This window comes from Anomaloglossus baeobatrachus, chromosome 11, assembly GCF_048569485.1.
Source record: "Anomaloglossus baeobatrachus isolate aAnoBae1 chromosome 11, aAnoBae1.hap1, whole genome shotgun sequence".
NCBI classification, from domain to species: domain Eukaryota; kingdom Metazoa; phylum Chordata; class Amphibia; order Anura; family Aromobatidae; genus Anomaloglossus; species Anomaloglossus baeobatrachus.
In genome coordinates, this window is record NC_134363.1 from 25,546,747 (window position 1) to 25,566,069 (window position 19,323).

General features: G+C 41.6%; 1 pseudogene; it reads right to left on the minus strand.

Moving 5' to 3' along the window:
• Nucleotides 1-2,758: 2,758 nt before the first annotated feature.
• On the minus strand, nt 2,759-15,977 carry LOC142256422 (C3a anaphylatoxin chemotactic receptor-like; annotated as a pseudogene).
• Nucleotides 15,978-19,323: the final 3,346 nt, after the last annotated feature.

The following is a 19,323-nucleotide window of genomic DNA, read 5'->3' on the forward strand; positions in this document are numbered from 1 at the left end:
GGAAAAAATGACTAAAAAATACAAGATATTGAGGGTGAAGAAGTTGGGTCTTGTAAGTCCATATGTAGGTGAGAACTTTCTAGTCTTTTAAAGATTTTCTCACTCTATTACTGTATTTTATTGTCTATAAGACACACTTTTTTCCACCAAATATTGGGGGAAAGTCGGGGGTGCATCTTATAGTCTGAATGTGGCTGTGGAGAATGAGGGTGCTGAGGTGGAGCGGGTCATCTGTGGCATGAGCAGGCTGTAGCAGCCTGCTGTGACCACGTGTGACCGCTCATTTCATATGCACACTAATCCTCACTCCCATTATCCCTCAGCGCTGAAGCCGGCGCTGACAGGTGGGCGGGATGATTTGCGAGGGGTGCGCGCATAGTAAAGAGTCGGCCCGCATGATCACCCCTGGCAACTACAGCCTGGAGTGACCATGTGCGCCTGTATTCACTGCTCCCCGCGCATCATCAGCAGCACGCGGTGCAGTGAATCAGTATATTCACCTGTCCCTGTTCCCCTTTAGCATCGCGATCTCCTCCTGTCTGCTGGCTAGCTGATCTGTGTAGAAGCGGTGAGCACAGCGATGATGTCATCCCTGTGCACATCGCTAGTCTCCACACAGGTCAGCTGACAGGCAGGCAGGTGGAGATTGCAATGCTGCAGGTGAACGGGGACGGCTCCACACTCCAGAGGCGCTGCTGCTGGCACTGACAGGAGGAGGAGCGATGCTGAATGGAGCAAGGAAAGGTGAGTATGAACGTTTATTTTTTTTGTGTGCCACATGTAGCGAGTCATATAGCAGGGTAAGGGTATATAGCAGGATGGATAGGGTATATAGCAAGATGGATGGGAGTATATAGCAGGATGGATGGGGGTATATAGCAGGATGGATGGGGGTATGTAGCAGGATGGATGGGGGTGTATAGCAGGATGGATGGGGGTATATAGCAGGATGAAGGTATATAGCAGGATGGATGGGGGTATATAGCAGGATGGGGGTATATAGCAGGATGGATGGGGTATATAGCAGGATGGATGGGGTATATAGCAGGTTGGATGGAAGTATGTAGCAGGATGGGTGTATATAGCAGGATGGGGGTATATAGCATGATGAGGGCATATACCAGGATGGGGGATATATAGCAGGATGGGGATATATAGCAGGATGGCAGTATATAGTAGGATGGCAGTATATAGGAGGATGGCAGTATATAGCAGGATAAGGGCATATACCAGAATGGTGCTATGTAGCAGGATGGGGGCTATATCATGATGGCGGTATATAGCAGGATGGGAATATATACTAGGATGAGGGACATGTATACAAGAATGGGGATCATATACAAGGCAGGAGGATCATTATCAGGATGGGGTACCTTAGTAGAGAATTTGGGGACATTACCCCCATAACAGTGTCAGCAGCAGCAGATCCTCGCCCCATAAGTGTGTCATGACCACATTTTTTGCTTAAAATGTTATTTTCCTATTTTCCTCCTCTAAAACCAGGGTGCATCATATGGTCCAGTGCATCTTATAGTCCGAAAAATACGGTAATTTTTATTTTTCTTTCCCTTCTTGGGATTTTTCCCATATTTCTGCCAGTATGGAGAAATACATGGTGCTGAATTCAATCTGTGCAGTGTCTCGTCTCATACACTACAAATGGACAGTATTTGTTAGTAATATCTATATTGGAGTATCACAGTGAACACTTGGAAATGTATTTTGTATTTATTTGCCTTGATGAGAATTTCTAATATGGCATCGAAAGAAACAAAACCATCCTAGTGTGAGGGAATTTTTTTCTTTAATTATCAAACTATTTTTTCCGTTTCCTTTCTTGCTCTGCATTATACCTTGCCTACAGTGCTGGCCAAAAGTATTGGCACCCCTGCAATTCTTTCAGAGAATACTCAGTTTCTTCTTGAAAATGATTGCAATCACAAATTCTTTGGTATTATTATCTTCATTTGTTTTGCTTGCAATGAAAAAACACAAAAGAGAATGAAACAAAAATCAAATCATTGATCATTTCACACAAAACTCCAAAAATGGGCCAGACAAGAGTAATGGCACTCTTAGCCTAATACTTGGTGGCACAACCTTTAGACAAAATCAATGCGAACAACCGCTTCCGGTAACCATCAATGAGTTTCTTACAATGCTCTGCAGGAATTTTAGACCATTCTTCTTTGGCAAACTGCTCCAGGTCCCTGGGATTTGAAGGGGGCCTTCTCCAAACTGCCATTTTGAGATCTCTCCACAGGTGTTTTATGGGATTCAGGTCTGGACTCATTGCTGGCCACTTTAGTAGTCTCTAGTGCTTTCTCTCAAACCATTTTCTAGTGCTTTTTGAAGTGTGTTTTGGGTCATTGTGCTGCTGGAAGACCCATGACCTCTGAGGGAGACCCAGCTTTCTCACACTGGGCCCTACATTATGCTGCAAAATTTGTTGGTAGTCTTCAGACTTCATAATGCCATGCACACGATAAAGCAGTCCAGTGCCAGAGGCAGCAAAGCAACCCCAAAATATCAGGGAACCTCCGCCATGTTTGACTGTAGGGACCGTGTTCTTTTCTTTGAATGCCTCTTTTTTTTCCCTCTAAACTTTATGTTGATGGCTTTTCCCAAAAAGCTCTACTTCTGTCTCATCTGACCAGAGAACATTCTTCCAAAACATTTTAGGCTTTCTCAGGTAAGTTTTGGCAAACTTCAGCCTGGCTTTTTTATGTCTCGGGGTAAGAAGTGGGGTCTTCCTGGGTATCCTACCATACAGTCCGTTTTCATTCATTCATTTCCAGGTAAAATTCATGTGTATAGGAGAATTAAAATTTTGCTTTATCAATTTATTTTTATTAATTATCACATCTCTCAGAACATAATGTAGAATGGATATTACATTAAAAAAATATTTATAATTCTCACATTGGTTACAAAGTCGACTTTAACATTTATTGATGACTTTTACTTTTGACTTTTATTTATTATATTTTTTATTATTGTAACTTATTTATACATCTAAGACATTTTGTTCATAATATTCGTTTTGACATTTATGAAATACAATTCCAGTTACAGAGATATAAGAATATATATGGGAGAACATTTTAAAACGAGAGCAGAAAAGCATGTAACATATATAGGTAATGTCATATTCTCATGGTGCAGGATACGTCCCACCTCGGGACCAACATCTGCACTGGAATTTGGGGTCCCCCGTCCTGTGAATACTGTATAAATGTCTGAGATTATATTACCTCTAGAAGAAACACAACTATAAACAGAATGTTATGTCCATAAACATATTAGTTATCATATATTTATATACCAGTATGTATATATATATATATATATATATATATATATATATATATATCATATACAAATCTGGGGTGTGTGACTTTGGCATTTAGTGCAGTGAATCTTCCCAGGTGACATTATTATGGGATGTCACTCGCCATCGCGGCCATATTGCTTCTCCTGAGAGGATCAGTCACTGTTTGATCTTCAGAAGAGGCCGGGATTTCTCCAATATCCTGTAATACTATGTGACTGTAGTGCCAAGAATAAGAAATCACAGGGTCACATTATCTAGCGAAATCTAAAATAAAGGAATAAAATAAACAATTTTTATTTGAAGTAAGAAATTAAAATTTTACCTTTTTAAAAATTGTGAATATGAAAACTAATCATAATAGACATTGTCACATCTGTTATCTCCATCAAGAACATTGGATTTTGTGGTTTTGAGTTTTTGTTTTTTCCTCTCCTTCTTCAAAAAGCCAGAACTTTTTATTTTTCCATCAATGTAACTTGTTTTTGTGGATCAAGATCTTTCTTATCTTGCTGAACGACTTCTAGTATTAGTGTAAAACATTAATTGTAGCATTTAATGTAAAGGAAAAAACAATGTAAGTGGTGTAAAAGAAATAATATTCAACCATTATTTTTTGGGGTATTTTTTTTTTTTGCGGTGATCGATATTTAGCAAAAAATGACTTAAAAACAGGATTCTCCAGATCAGAACAATTAGAACAGTAGCAAATTTGATGTGAACCTTGTTGTTTGTGCGGTGAGCTGATAATTTTATTGATACCATTTTGGGGTAAATTGGACATTTCCATCACTTATTACATTTTTGGGAAAATAAAAGAACAATGTGACGAGGATCTTTAAAGGGTCACAGAGGAAACACCGGGCGACGCGGTACTTATAGTTGAACTGAAGGCAGAGGAAGAATTTATAAAACACATGGATACATGATAAGAAATAATACCGTATCTGGAGCGACGTCAGAGACCTCCGGCTGTCCACTACTTCTCCAGGACTGAGGGGGACGTTTCTCTGCGATTATTTAATACTTTAGTCAGAGATCAGATAAAATGTAAATTAAATTGTTCCTATTAGGAGAAGAGAACACCAAGAGCAATAGGGTATTATCCGCCGGAGATTAATCCAGGAGAGGAGTAAGGGAATTGCTCACCTATTGGGGTTGTTTAATCCACAACTGAGGAAGGAAGGTATGACATCTGCTGCAGAACGCTCTGGTAGGGAAATCCCACCATGGAAACCAAATAGTAGGAGGATAGGAGTAGTAGTTTGCACTGCGGGTAATAAAATCAAGAAATACAGAGACCGTATTCAGGATTGGATCAGGAGAACCTGATGAAGAAGCTGTTTAAGCATCAAAGCGTGAAGAGAAAGAATCGCATTGTCCTATCCTGAATACGGTCTCTGGATTTCTTGATTCCATTACCAGCAGAGCAGACTACTACCCCTATCCTCCTACTATGAATAGTTCTCATTAAAACTTTATGACTTTCTATGTACTGGTATATCAAGGTCGCTTCCCTGCCATTGATGCAGGCTCATAAATGGTATCAGTAAAAAAATCAGATCAGGTCTCAAAAAATAAGTCATCACAGCCCCAGATCCTGAAAAGTGAGAACATTACTGTTCTCGTAAAATAACGACAAATGCCCCATTATTTTGGGGAGGGACAAAAATCTATATTTATTTTACCAATTCTATAAAAAAAAACTATACATGTTTGCTATCTCCGAACTTGTACCGACTTGGAGAATCATAATCTGATTAGTTTTACAATATAGTAAACATGATAAATAATAATAAAAAGAAACAATTATGAAATTGCACTTTTTGCACTGCATTTCTCTTCCCCCATTTTCCAGTACACAATATGGTAAAATGAATGGTGTCATTCAAAAGTACAACTCGTACCACAAAAAACAAGCTCTCATATAGCCATATTGATGGAAAAGTAAAAAGTTATGGCTCTATGAAGTAGGGGAGAAAAAACAAAATTGAAAAAGAGGGAAAAGCAGGACTGTGAAGGGGTTAAACTCATGTGAATTACAGTAAATGTGACACTAACTCCATCCCCCGCAGATCGATCCTCTCATCTGTAATTACCATAGGTTTAATGTTCGGGGAAATCGCACTGCCGGGTAACAACAATACAGTAAAGACAAAACCCAAAGAAATATGGAGGAATTACAGATTTTTTTAACCATTTCACTTAATTTAAGATTTATTTTCATCCATTTTCAGCAGATTATATGGCAAAATGAAGGACGACTTTAAAAATGAGAATTTATACTACAAAAAACAATCCCTTGTAAGGCCTGTGCCACACATCCGTGCTGCCGGCACGTGTTTGTCATTTTTTACACGTACCGGCGGCACGGAGACACTTTAACCAATGCTACCCTATGGTAGCAGGCACACACACGTAAAACCACACGGAACGTGTGTCCGTGTGCGTTTGTACGTGTGTGCGATTTTCAAAGCGCTGACATGTCAGTGTTTTCTCCGGCAGCACGGGTGTTACACGGCCCGCACCCGTACCACACGGGTGTAGTGTGGATGCGGTCCCGTGTGACACGCGCCGGAGAAAACACACATGTCAGTGAAAAAAAAAAAAAACATTAACTCACCTTCTCCAGCCCTCCAGTCTCTGCCGCTGCTGCCTCTTGCTGCCGACCGCCGCTCATTATTCTCATTGAATATTCACTTCACAGCCTGGCAGCAGCAGCAGCGGGGAGACGGGAGAGCTGGAGCCGAAGATCAGCACCACGGACAGCAGCGCGGACATCAGGAAGGACCAGGTGAGTATAATAATTACTGATTCTACGTGTGCTATCGCGGATAGCACACGTAGAACACACGTGTCACGCACGTACCAGAGACACGTACTTACCTGCACACAACACGCAGGGAAAATACGTGTCTCTCGGCACGTGCGTGAAATTCACGTGAGTGTGGCAGAGGCCTAAGGTTGTGAGGATGAAAAATAAAATGTTCTGGTTCTTGAATGAGAGGAGGAAGGAAAGAAAGTGAAAAAAATTAAAAATGGACAAATCTCCAAGGGGTTAATAGGAGTCACATACAGGAGATACAGGAATATATATTACACATCAGTAGAGCGAGTATTTCCCGCATCTTCTCCTTCTCTGCACAGGTCATTAGGATGTTCACTTAAGGCTCTTTCTACCCTGGCGGGGATGGATCTGAAGAAACCTTGTCGGAAACCCGGTCCCATAAATACCTAAATGATTGGATTCATGCAACTGTTAACACAAGCCAGGCTGCTAGCAATCGTAGGTGAGGCAAGGAATAAAGAAAAAGGTATATCATACATGGGTGTTAGTGTCCAGATGTAATATGGAAACCAGCAGATGAAGAAACACAATATAACAGCGGTGATGATCCTGGAGGATCTCTGAGATCTCTGGGATCTCTTACTTTTTCTAATCTTGTAGAAAATGGTGACATAAGAGGTGACGATGATGAGAAAAGGGATCACACACATTATAACTAATCTGATTAGCTGCATGGTGTGATGTAACTCTGGGTTATAAGGAATTGTGTATTCATAAAATAGGCACCATTCATGTAGATTGCTTACATAGTGTTCATATACGTAATCCAGTACACCCGCTACAATGAGGCTCAGCCCCCAGATGATCGCTGCAGAGATTCTCACCACATTACAGGTTCTATGGACTTTGGCCCAGAATGGCCACATGACGGACACCCAGCGGTCAATACTCATGGCCGTCAGGAGGAGAACACTGGTGGTCATGTTTAGATTAAACAGAATAATGTTCACTATGCAATGTGAAATATCTGTGTTAAATGAGAAATATGCAACCCAATCATGAATTCTCAGACGCACAGCACAGGAAGTCCGCGATGGCCAGGTGGAGGAACCACACGGCACTGACTGTGTTCTTCATCCTGAATCCGGCAATCCAGATGACTAATCCATTACCGATAATCCCGAGAGCAAATATGATGCTGTATAATGTGATTGACACCTTCTGTACAATTATATCATATGATAAGTGATTGTATGCATCAAATGACCTGAAAAGACAAAATAATGTATTACTTAGAAAAGATAACACTTTATATTTTCATTAATGCCGGTTTCTGAGCTCAGAACGGCGGTCACTTGATCACAATTGTGCATTATGCAGAAACCAACTGAAAATGTACATTATGTAGTAGATGAGTCTGACTAGTTGACGTGGCCATCCAGTTGGCACGGCTTTGCTCTATACATTTTGTTTAGAGCGAGGCCATGCCCAATACTTGAATCCTGGCCGGGGATATGCATAATGCACAACTGCGGTCATGTGATTGCCGTTCCCATCTCAGACACCAGTTAATTCTTGTATTGTACAGTACAAGGATTTACAAGTCTGCAGTCACATACAGTAACTGAAAACTTACCACTTTAGCTAGGAAACCCCTTTAATGTCTGTCTTACATGGAAAGGCTGAGCCATGGGGGTGGATGAGCAGATGTCCCCTGTGCCAGTTGTCTAGTTACTATTTGGGGCCACACATCCGCCAGTTGCCCAAGCTGCATTATACCATGATTACAATCCCTTGCGGACTCATCATAATCTGTAATGTGCAGCTGTGCTGTGACCACAGGGGATGTGATACACGGTACAGCGATGCTGAAGCAGCCGGCGGCCCTAACCCTGCCCCAGCGGAGCTGCACCTTTACATTACCGCTAAGCAGAGAATAGAAAGTATGCACAGAGGACCGGGAGCAACACAATATATGATACTTTCTCAACAAGAAGCAAAACACTGACAAAGAATTTTAAAAATAGCATGTAGAAAACCAAAAACCCATTAATAATCCTATTCCTCAATAGAACCAGTAAAGACTTACATATAAAATAAGCCATGTAGAGAATGCTAATTTACAATGGCGATTCAGTATAAAAATGACAGTAAAATACAATTCAGCCACAATATGCTGTAACTTTCAGTACACTATAGATGGAGTGTGCTGTATTGATTTCTCCATGTGTTTGTAATACAAATCTTATTAATTTGGAGTTGCAAGGGCATAGAAGGAGTTAAGTGGGTTTTATACGCTGCGATCTTGCTAGCGAGATCACAAGTGAGCATACCCGCCCCCGTCGGTTATGTGACATGGGCAAATCGCTGCCCGTGCCGCACAACCTCGCTTACCCCCGTCCTACGGACTTACCTGCCCTGCGACGTCGCTCTGGCTGGCAAATTGCCTCCTTTCTAAGGAGGCGGTTCGTGTGGCGTCACAGCGACGTCACACGGCAGCCGTCCAATAGAAGCAGAGGGGCAGAGATGAGCGGGACGTAACATCCCGTTCACCTCCTTCCTTCGGCATTGCCGGTGGAGGCAGGTAAGGAGATGTTCGTTGCTCCTGCGGTGTCACACACAGCGATATGTGCTGCCGCAGAAACGAGGAGCAACATCGCTAATAAGCAGAAAACGATTTTTTGTTTCAGGACGACCTCTCCGCGGCAAACAATTTTGACCGCTTTTGCGATCGTTTAAGGTCGCTCATAAGTGTCACACACTGCGATATCATTAATGATGCCGGATGTATATGTGTTTTTTCTGCACATAAAATTTAGTGTATCCGCAAGACAACATGTTGTGGTTTTAAAATTTGCAAGACAGGTCAGTTTATGCTGAATAAAAAAAAACAAAAAAAAAAATCAAACACCGGAACTGTAGGGTTTTGTGGTTTTTTTACAGGAAAATATGCCATGTTATTATACAGGAGTCACAATACACAGCCGAATCCTCTGCTCCTCAAACACCACTGACGCCTGATGGACGACACTGACGTGTAGAGGGGTATGATGGGTTACTGAGAGTTTCCATCATTGTGGTAGGAATAATGGCGCTGCAGGTGGAGCTGATTTATCCCTATGAATATTGATGTAATCGGGGGGAGGCTCGGATATAGATGTGAATGGAGTCTGCACTGATATGTCAGTGAAATAAAGCCTTAAAAATATAAAGTTACCATTTGTAGTTCTTCATAGTTTTATTAGATGTGGTCAGATTATAATCATAAGGATCCATTCTGAGGATTTACCTACAAGAAAAATAAATAATAATACAGAATATCATGTAATCATCATGTCTGTATAGACGTTCTGTCATTTTATTAAAGGATCACTGCAGAATTTTCCATTTTCTGTGACGTTGCAGCGACGTCCCGTCACTGTCGCTGTGTGTGACATCCAGCAACGAGCTGGCCCCTGCTGTGAGGTCGCCGCTCGTTGCTGAATGTCCAGCTTCATTTTTTTGTTGTAGCTCTCCCGCTGTGACGCACAGATCGCTGTGTGTGACAGCGAGAGAGCGACGAAATGAAGCGAGCAGAGAGCAGGAGCTGGCATCTGGCAGCTGCGGTAAGCTGTAACCAAGGTAAACAACGGGTAACCAAGGTGGTTACCCAATATTTACCTTCGTTACCAGCCTCCGCCGCTCTCACGCTGCCAGAGCCGGCTCCTGCTCTCTGCACATGTAGCTGCTGTACACATCGGGTAATTAACCCGATGTGTACTGTAGCTAGGAGAGCAAGGAGCCAGCGCTAAGCAGTGTGCGCAGCTCCCTGCTCTCTGCACATGTAGCTGCAGGACACATTGTGTAATTAACCCAATGTGTACTGTAGCTAGGAGAGCAAGGAGCCAGCGCTCAGTGTGCGCGGCTCCCTGCTCTCTGCACATGTTGCAGCACAGCGACGCCTGTCGTTATGATCGCTGCTTCGGCTGCTGTGTTTGACAGCTAAGCAGCGATCATAACAGAGACTTACAAGGTCGCTGCTACGTCACCATTTTGGTGACGTAACAGCGACGTCGTTGTCGCTGTCGTTTAGTGTGACCCTGGCTTAAGGCTAAATTGACATGACAGTTCAGTTTTTGCAGTCCGCAAAAAACAGTCCATTTTTTTAATGGATGCATCCATGTGGAATCAGTGTGTTATCCATGTGCCTTCCATTTTTTTTTAAAAACGGAAGCAGCTAGACAGATAAATAGATGGGTAGATATAGAGATGGATAGATAAATATAGAGACAGAGTGATAGAGGGATTGATGGATGAATGAATGAATAGAGGGATAGATAGATAGACAGATAATGGATAGAGGGAAAGATGGATAGATAGCTAGATAAATAGATAGATAGATACTAGATGAGAAAGACATATATAATGTCCCACCCCCCTGCATATTCTAAGCTGGCACCCTTTAGTGGCTTTCATGTGGCACGAAAGGGTACTTTGCCTTGTATTTAACCAACAAATAAATAAATAATTAAAAAAGAACAACGTGGGGTTCCCCCTATCTTTTGTAGCCAGCTAGGGTAAAGCAGACGGCTGCAGCCTGCAGACCACAGCTGGCAGCTCTACCTTGGCTGGTAATCCAAAACTGAGGGCACCCCACACTGTTATTTTAAATTAAATAAATAATTTAAAAGAAAAAACGTGGGGTCCCCCCAAATTGGATCACCAGCCAAGGTAAAGCAGACAGCTGTGGTCAGGTTTTCTCAGACTAGGAAGGTCCACCGTTATTGGACACTCCACAGCCTAAAAATAGCAGGCCACAGCCGCCCCCGAAGTGGCGCATCCATTAGATGTGACAATCCTGGCGCTTCACCCCATCTCATCACATTGCCCTGGTGCGGTGGAAAACGGGGTAATATATGGGATTGATGCCAGATCTGTAATGTCACCTGGCATCAAGCCCTGGGGTTAGTGATGTCACGTGTCTATCAGATACCTGACATCACAACCAAGTCAGTAATTAAAAAACAATAGACAACAAAAAAAGTTTTATTTGAAAAAACACTCCCCAAAACATTCCCTCTTTCACCAAATTATTGAAAAGAACAATCAAATCTGCATCCGGCGTAATCCAATAAGAGGGTCCCATGACAATCCATACAATAGTCACTGTCCCAGTCAATGAAGAACAGAATGTTCCCTATTGGCTGGGAGAGTAATGTTGTGACCTGAGCTTACATCAATAGGTCAGCCCAGGTCACTGCAGGGGATGATGAGCGCTGCTGTCAGGAGGTTAGATGAGATCATTACCTGCTGTGACGATCTCCTGCACTCCTGATGTCAGCGCTGTCACTGACTTCCATTGTCCGCCACATTCACAGCGAAGACTCGTGGGAGCCTGTGATGTCACCGCTAGTGGCAGCTTCGGGCAGCCCGCGAGATGTGATGTGAGAATGTGGCGGGTATAGCAGGCAGTGACAGCGCTGACGTCAGGAGTGCAGGAGAACACCACAGCAAGTAATGATCTCATCTAACCTCCTGACAGCAGCACTTGTCATCCCCATGGCTGCCCACACTGCAGTGTGAGAAGCTGCTGATACTGCAGGGTGGGCAGACAGTGACACACTGCACTGTGGGCAGCCGCGGGGCTGGCAGGGAGCGGGACACAGACTGCACGGGCACCCGACGGAGGTCACACGAAAGTGCCTCCGTGTGGCTTCCAGGGATTTTGCGGGCCTATTGACTTGTATTGAGTCACGGTCCATTATTACGGAACAGAATAGGACATATTACATAATAATGGAACAGACATACGGCATCCACCGTGTACCATCCGATCCTACACAAAAGACATTAAAAAGATGGTCCTGTTAGAAGGTCCGCAAAAAAACAGTAACTGACTAGGACAAACGGAACGGTCATGTGAATGAGCTCTAACACTGAAAAATGGATCACTTGCCTACACAAAAGGCGCTGAATAAGCCAGCAGGTCAGAACTGCGGCCATGTGGAAGCTTGGTACCTAGTCGCCACAAATAATAGCTACATGTGTATTTCAATCTGTATAACATGTATTGCCAGTTATAATGAAATATGGTTTTCTCTGCTGTTCACCACATGCAGACATTTGCCCACACTCCCTTACTGGGGCTTTTCACTTGAGATAAAAACAAAGCTTAAAGGGGGCTTTACACGCTACGATCGAGCGTGAAAGCACCCGCCCCGTTGCACATACGATATCGTGTGATTGCTGCCGTAGCGTACATTATGGCTACGGCAGCATCACACGCACTTACCTGGTTGGCGGCGGCGCTGTGTGTGCCAGACAATCCCTCCTTCAAAGGGGAGGTGCGTTTGGCATCACAGCGACGTCACCGCAACGTCACTAAGTGGCCAGCCAATCAAAGCAGAGGGGTGGAGATGAGCAGGACATAGCATCCCGCCCACCTCCTTCCTTCCGTATTGCTGGTGGAGGCAGGTAAGGAGACGTTCCTCGCTCCTGCGGTGTCACACATAGTGATGTGTGCTGCTGCAGGAGCGACGAACAACATTGATAATCAACCATTACCGATTTTTGGTTTTAGGACGACCTTTCCATGGTGAACGATTTTCACCACTTTTGAGGTCGCTTATGGTCGCTTGTAAGTATTACACGCTGCGATATCGTTAATGACGCCGAATGTGCGTCACTAACAACGTGACCCCGATGATAATTCATTAACGATATCGTAGCATGTAAAGCCCCCTTATGTGTGTGCCCTAGAAGGTAAAAGAGGAGGAGCTTAGGTCTGAGGTAAATTCAGAGAGAGTGGGAGTTGAAGTCAGTGTGAGATGACGTGAGGAATGTAGTGTGGAGACAGTTCTGTCCTGAGGTAAAACCTCTGGAGTGGCCAGCTACACATTGGCAGGGTATCATGCTCTAGGTCACCAGGACTTTCAAGGACAGTGGCAAACTAACAGACCGCTATTAGCCTTTTTATAAGAAGCAGTAAAATGTCTGAGAGCGCAGTAACCCATTTGACTCTGGAAACTTCTAGAAGAAATAGTGAGTTTATCTTTAGGTTTCAAGTCGCCTGCTCAGTAGAAGGGATTTAAGATACAGAGTTTTCTTGTCTTGGAAATCCCAGGATTCCAAGATACCTATTACCAGGTAGCGAAGTAATAGCATAAAGAATACATGACCACCACATAGCAGAGAAACCAAATTCTCATTAGGGCAGGAAGAACCACCATCAATGTGATTGCTGTGAGAAATGTCCTGCAGAGCTCCAGTAAAATGTAAAAGCTCCTTGTCCTGTCTCTGGCTGAATTATTCTTGGCTGCGCCATCCCTAACTCAACTTCCTCATGAACCAGCCCTAGTTTGGGGGCTAAGAGGAAAACCGTCAGGCACTGTGCATCACCAACTAACTGCTGGGGACCTCCAGGAGTGCCTGGCCATACCAAAGTCGAACATCACAACTGGCATCACATACTATTTATTTGTTTATTAATTCTATTTTTCTCTTCCCCTTTTTAATATTATTTTTAACCCCATTACAAAAAGCCTGTTGCTCGCGCCCGATACGGCCACATCGCCGCTTGGACCCACCATCGTGACATCAGAGGTCTACCGGGGGTGGCACAGTTACATGATGATGGAGTACACTGGAGCAGCGCTGGGCAAAGCAGAGGATGATGACTGGTAAGTATTTTAAAACATTAATCCCCTTTATCTCCACTTATACTTTATTATGGGGGAAATTATAAAGCCGGCTGGGGTAAGATGAGCGGCACAATGTATAGTTCTCAATGACTAAAAATATCAAGAAATATTAGTCTTAAGCAAAGTATGGAAATGTATTTAATATTCAGATTTTATTATTTTAAATGCCAGTGAAGGGACAACTTGCTACAAAACTTCCTTTATTGTGACAGATCGCACCACTGATAAAGACGTCATTATCTGCTGTGGAATGACTTACTACAGTTATATCATTATCACTCATCACACGAGACATAACACCCAAACCCATCTGCTCAATATCTACCTGGAGACGCCCGAAAGGGAATCTATCAGCACAATCCTCTCCACACACTGATTATAGGGTCGTGTCCCTCTCTGAAAATAATGAAAAGTCACAACATGACTAAATACACTGTAAGGATAGAAATCCAACAAGGAGCAAAATACTGCTGTAATGTCTTGCTGTTCTATAATATATAGAATTCTAACAAGAAAAATAAATGATAGATAGATAGATAGATAGACAGAGGGATAGATAGATAGATAGATAGATTTCTTTACCTTCCTTTCTTCCCCTCCAGATTCCCTTCTCTTTGGTCAGTGAGAGCAGCGGACCCTTTGTCTTTAACCAGCATTGCTCCTGTATATACATTAATTTCTCTCCCCCAATACATCAGATAATTCTGCTAAGTGCAAGCAATTATCAAAGTACAGAATAATTATTTTTTAAATTAATTTATTTAGTTATTACTGAAACATCAAAATGTGTTGGTTTATTCATATTTTATACATATTATTTTAATACTTTTTCTTGAATATTTTATAATTATCTGCTCTTTGAGTCCATTATGGGAAATGTTAAATACAAAAGTTTTTGTTCCTGTTGAATTTAGTGATAAAATCCTGTAAGTATTAATGCATTTAGTTCGGTATTAGACAGATATGTGTAACAGAATACAGCTGTAACCCTTGTAGAGGGAGCATTGTGTGCAGAGGCTGCTGTAGTTGGAGAGAAGCAGAGATTCACAATATCAGACATTAAAGGGGTTGTCCACATTTAGAAGAGTGAACCCCAAACTCAATAAAATACCTAAAATGACAAACTTAGCATGTTCTCACCCTCTCTAGCTCCAGTGGTTCTCTATCAATTATTTCCAGCAATTCTCTCCTTCCCAAAAACCCGTCCTCACGCCGGTGTACACCTGCCTTTGGCCAAACACGGACAACGATATTACTTTTTTGTGCCCTCATTTATACTGCTCCTTTAATAATCAAATTTTTGAAAAAGGCTCATAGAGTCGAAACATCATACTTTAGGGCTTCAGTACATTTTCATAGAGGGCCTGAGTTTATATTCCAGTAACATTTTCTTTTGGGGTAGTTAAATTGATAAAATTTTGATTATGTTGAAATATCAAAAACATGTCTAGTATGATTTTTTTCTCTACCCTAATGAGAAATTTTACGAGTAAGATTCTGTAGGTAAATAAAATATCTACTGTTTGGATATCAACATTTCTCTTGACTTTTGTGGCCATGTCTAAACTTAGATGCTTGATATTTCCTATCTCTTAAGATGACATAAGAAATATTGGATATTGGTCACTTATTTGTTACCTAGTCTCCCGGTATCTACCTGCACGCAACTACAGATCCTCACAAGATCTCCTTCTCTACTCCTCTCTTATCTCCTCTTCCCACAATCGCGTACAAGATTTCTCCCGGGTATCCCCCATACTCTGGAATGCTCTCCCTCAGCATATCAGACTCTCCCCTACCGTGGAAAGCTTCAAGAGGAACCTCAAGACCCATCTCTTCCAACAAGCCTACAACCTACAATAGCCCTCAGTCCAGTACACCACTCTGCAACCAACTCTGTCCTCACCTATTGTACCCTCACCCATTCCCTGTAGACTGTGAGCCCTCGCGGGCAGGGTCCTCTCTCCTCCTATACCAGTCTATTTTGTACTGTTAATGATTGTTGTACGTATACCCTCTTTCACTGGTAAAGCGCCATGGAATAAATGGCGCTATAATAATAAATAATAATAAATAAATAAATAATGTGTGTAGAAGGTATTACATTACTTACCAGTCGTCATCTTCTGCCGTTTCCAGCGCTGCTCCAGTCTACTCCACCATCATGTGACCGCAGTTCTGTCCTGCCGGATCACTCAGCATCTTCTGTGTGGAGCGGAGGCTGTAATAAAAAATAATAAGAATAAGAATAATATTAATCCTTTATTAATTTTCAATAATGATGATACTTGATCGAGCATTGGGGTGCTCAGGTTGACGTTACTTGGCCGAGTATTGCGGTGCTTGGATCTGTCGTTCATGAACAATTCATTGCAAAAAAACGGCTTCCATCCCACATTTATGTTAAGTGCAAAACAATTACCAAAGTCCTGAAAAATTGCACTTTTTAATATTTATTTGTTAATGCAACGTTGTACACATGTGGTATGTGGTTACTTCCCATGTTTATTTGTTTTACTTACTTTATGCATTTTAGTTGAAAACTTCTTGACTCTTTAACGAGCACTTAATGATAAGATGATGTCAGCAGTAATACAGTCAGCACAAGAAGCTGAGATCCAGGTCCCTTTAAGATAAAATATTTATGACTTTATTGCTCAAAAGCAAAAAATCCAGCTCAGAACAAGAACAGATTCATCTGACAAGTTTCCAACAAACAAATGTTCATAATCTATTAGAATTAATAGAACCTCAAAATGATACATTAAAGAATTTAAAACAACCAAAACATATATATTTATAAATTCTTATAAATCACATAAGACATTAACCCCTTCATGACCCATGATGGATCTATCCATCTTGGATCGTGTAAGGTTAATCCTCGCCCCCTGCCATGGAAAGGTCGCGGTGATCCGCGCACATATCAGCTGTTTTAAACAGCTGACATGTGTGCCTGCATGTTACGAGTGAAATCGCATTCCACCTGCAACATTTAACTGCTTACATCTCACTGCCAAAGTCTGGCAGCGAGATGTATATGCGCGCGGCCATTACTTTCACTTACCGCCGCCCCCACCGGATGTCACGTGAATGATCACGTGACCTTCGGTGATTGCCATGCTTGCACAGGGTCATGTGATGACGCCTGTAGCTAACATGTGTCACTTCCTCTCAGTGCCAGCATAGTGCCAGCAGGGAGAGTAAAGCAGCGTATCTGCAGATCTCAGCTCTGTAGCTGAGATCTACAGATAGGGCAGAGAGCGATCGGATTGTTAATCTATATAACCCCCCCTAGGGGACTAGTAAAAAAAAAAAAAGTTTTAAAAAAGTGTTAAAAAAGGAAAAAAAAAAAAAGCAAAAAAAACTAAAAGTTCAAATCACCTCCCTTTCACTCAATTGAAAATTAAAGGGTTAAAAAAATAAAAACTATACACATATTTGGTATCACCACATTCAGAAATTCTCAATCTATCAATATATAAAATCAATGAATCTTATTAATGACGTAGCGGAAACAAAATTCCAAACGCCAAAATTAAGTATTTTGGTCGTTGCAAGTTTTACTCAAAATGCAATAATAGGTGATCAAAATGTAGCATCTGTGCAAAAATCATACCATTAAAAATGTCAGCTCGAGTCGCAAAAATTAGCTATCACTTTGACATAGATCCCAAAAAATGAGAACGGGTAACCCCTTAGATAAAAGTAAACCTATACATGTTTAGTGTCTACAAACTCACACTAACCTCAGGCATCACAACAACATATCAGTTTTACCATATAATGAACATGGTGAATAAAATATCCCAAAATGCGATCACACTTTTTTTCCAGTTTTTCCACACTTTTGCTGTTGCCCAGTACACTATATGGTAAAACGTATGGTTTCATTTAAAAGTACAACTTGTTCCGCAAGAAACAAGCCCTCAAATGGCAAGCTTGACAGAAAAATAAAAAAGTTACGGCTCTTAAAAAAAGGGGAGCAAAAAAAAAAACCGTAAAAACAGAAAACGACCAGTGCCTGAAGGGGTAAAGGGTTTGTCTAGGCTTGGTATTAAAGTCTGTCATCATCATATGTTACTGCAGACTTGTGGTTCCTTACAGTGCAAACACTGCACACTGTCAGGATTCTCCAGTGCTGGTAAAGGGAGCTGACAGTTGCCTGATCTGAATACAAGCGTGTCGACTACACATGTGAGGCTTCACTTAACAGAAGCTAAATGAATAAGGCCAGACATATTTACTCATATTGTGCCTGGAAATATGCAATTTGATACTTGCTCTATAAAGCATCAGAGAATTCTGGCGTGTGCAGTGTGCACGCTGTCAGGATTCACAAGTCACATAAAGTGATTACAGATTTTAACTCCAATCTTGGACAACCCATTTAAGACACTCCATTATTTTCAGGTGAATATTTAACTCTTTGAGAGAAAGGATTAAAACAGCAAAATAGACATTATCTGAATTACAGTATAATGATTATGGCAATTTGTTTATTATTAAAAAGTAACCCCCCCAAAACATACTGAATATTTAATGCAGATATAAGTAGAGTAAACCTAAAGCAGGGGACAACAAATGATGTATTACCAAAAGAACTCAATATTAGTGTAATATTTACTTCTATAAGTGAAAAATTATACATCTGTGGTGGGAAAAAACTTGATGCATGAATTTCAATTACCCCTTGTAAATGACAATATGAACTAATTTTGAAATATCTAGTATCCTATATATACAGTATGTAGGAGTGAAAAAACAATACAATATGAGGGTTGAAGAAGAGCGCACAAGACAAAAAGTGTCAGTGAGCGATCCCCCCTCACTCCCGAAAAGTTCAGTCTGGAGCGATACAAAGAAATATGTTGGATGCATAAAACCTCATTTAAAAGCTGAAAAATATTAAATGACCATATCTAGTGAGGCAGTGATCCATGCTGTTTCCAATTTAACCTTTGGGGTTTTCATGTGGTCATTTACAGTGCCTACAAGTAGTCTTCAACCCCCTGCAGATTTAGCAGGTTTGATAAGATGCAAATAAGTTAGAGCCTGCAAACTTCAAACAAGAGCAGGATTTATTAACAGATGCATAAATCTTACAAACCAACAAGTTATGTTGCTCAGTTAAATTTTAATAAATCTTCAACATAAAAGTGTGGGTCAATTATTATTCAACCCCTAGGTTTAATATTTTGTGGAATAACCCTTGTTTGCAATTACAGCTAATAATCGTCTTTTATAAGACCTGATCAGGCCGGCACAGGTTTCTGGAGTTATCTTGGCCCACTCCTCCATGCAGATCTTCTCCAAGTTATCTAGGTTCTTTGGGTGTCTCATGTGGACTTTAATCTTGAGCTCCTTCCACAAGTTTTCAATTGGGTTAAGGTCAGGAGACTGACTAGGCCACTGCAACACCTTGATTTTTTCCCTCTTGAACCAGGCCTTGGTTTTCTTGGCTGTGTGCTTTGGGTCGTTGTCTTGTTGGAAGATGAAATGACGACCCATCTTAAGATCCTTGA